A 1861-nucleotide genomic window follows, 5' to 3' on the forward strand; every position below is an offset into this window, starting at 1 on the left:
TGGTATTTGAATGAGCAGAAATGGGCCTAGTTTTATTTTGTGCATAAAGTAGTTTCCTGGATGTTGCAAGTCTCTCTTCCTTCTAATATAAAGTAGTGTTTATGCACTGTCTGCTCAAACAACACTGGTAATCCTTTGTCTGAATTTCTGTCTCGGATCAAAATCATTTTTCCTTCATCATTTTTTTCTCCTTTCATAAAGCATCCCAAGTCCCAGAACTAGTATATTCTCATTTACTAGAAATTGAGGGTTGGCAGAGGGTCTAGAAATAACTTCTTCTCCCAGAAGGTAATAAATCCAGGGAGTAATCTAAAATACTGAGTTGTTAATTCTAATACTATCACGCCATAGCCTGGATATGTAAAAATGAGCTGGGTATGTTACTGAATCAGGCATGGTTGACAAGCAATCAGTGCCTGTACAATATCTATGCAGAGTGGTATGTATGTGCATCTTTATGCATTTCCTTGTTGAGAGCAAGACATCTACAAAAAGTGTGCTGCCTTGGTACTTGGTGTGGTACATGATTGGATCATCATAAGGTAAAAGCTTCTGTGTGACCTTTTGTAAGCTCCTCAAGGGAGAGGTTGGGGGTCCATGGTCTGATAATTTCCGTTATGGCTCTTAATGTTATGTCCAAAAGATGTGCACTTCTCACATATGTGATTTGCCAAATCACTGCATGACACCCACAGTTCTCACTGTACCTGGTGTTCCAAAAACCATTGCCAGGCTTGTGGCTAGAACTACTCCAGTAAATCAACCAACTTGCCAAAGTTAAGCCTTTTTTAATTTATAGGTAAGATTTAACTATCTATATTTCATATATACGTTAACAACAATGACATTCTCTTTTTATTCTGGAAAGGACCAAAAGTCAAGCCTGCTGATTTTTTTTTTTTTTGAAGGGGGTGGGGGGAGAAATGATGAGAAATCTCTCATTTTATTCAGCATAGTAAACAATGAAAAGGATAGCTACTTTTCCAGACTCCACATGATGTTATTGAGACCTCTTGGGTCTGCAAAACTAGGTTAGTATTCTCACAAGAATGGGCTCTCTCATATTTTTAGCCCTTTCCTATTTCTGGCTGGGGTAGGAATTCTATATCAACCAGTACTTTGCTATGTCTGGTTTAAAGCAGAGTAATTTTTTTTTTATAAAGCACAATACACTTGTGGTTTTGGGGAACTTTTTTACTTGAAAAAAGATCATCAGATTCCCAAATTTGTTCAATATCCAAAATTAATTATTTGTGGAACTTGTTTCCTGAAAAAAATGAATACTTATGCCAGTTCACTAGGAATATTTGTCACCTGAACTACGTTGCAAATTTTTGCACTGCAACAAGCTTAGCCTTGTGCAGGAAGCCAGTACAAAGCCCAATCAGCACTCCAGTGCTCTCAAAATAAGGGCTATTGTGATTTGAAGTCAGTGGAAGTTTTGCCTTTATCTTCAATGGGACCAGGATTTTACTCTATGCTTCCAAAACAGGGCTTAAGGGGAAACTTACCTAAATAATGGTAAGTTTCTTCTATTGACCTCTTTCACAGGGATGAATTTCCTGCAAATGTACCTCATGCCAGGCATGGACCAAAGGCCACTGACTTCAGCGAGTGGTGGATTTGGCCTGAAGTGGAAGGTGAATGGGAATGGAGTTAGCTGGAAGGTCACATGTTGCGAATAACTGAGCTGGAGTTGAACAAACCACTACGTGACACATGCAACTAAACACCATTGCTTGATCTCACAGTGGCAAACTGTGTAATCCTGTTTGATTGTGTAATCCAAGATGTGCTTAATATTTGAACTTTGAGATTGAATATGGCTCCCCCCCCCCCCCCCCCATCCCCCCAATATCTC

The sequence above is a fragment of the Alligator sinensis genome, unplaced genomic scaffold, assembly GCF_000455745.1.
Source record: "Alligator sinensis unplaced genomic scaffold, ASM45574v1 scaffold219_1, whole genome shotgun sequence".
Taxonomy (NCBI): Eukaryota; Metazoa; Chordata; order Crocodylia; family Alligatoridae; genus Alligator; species Alligator sinensis.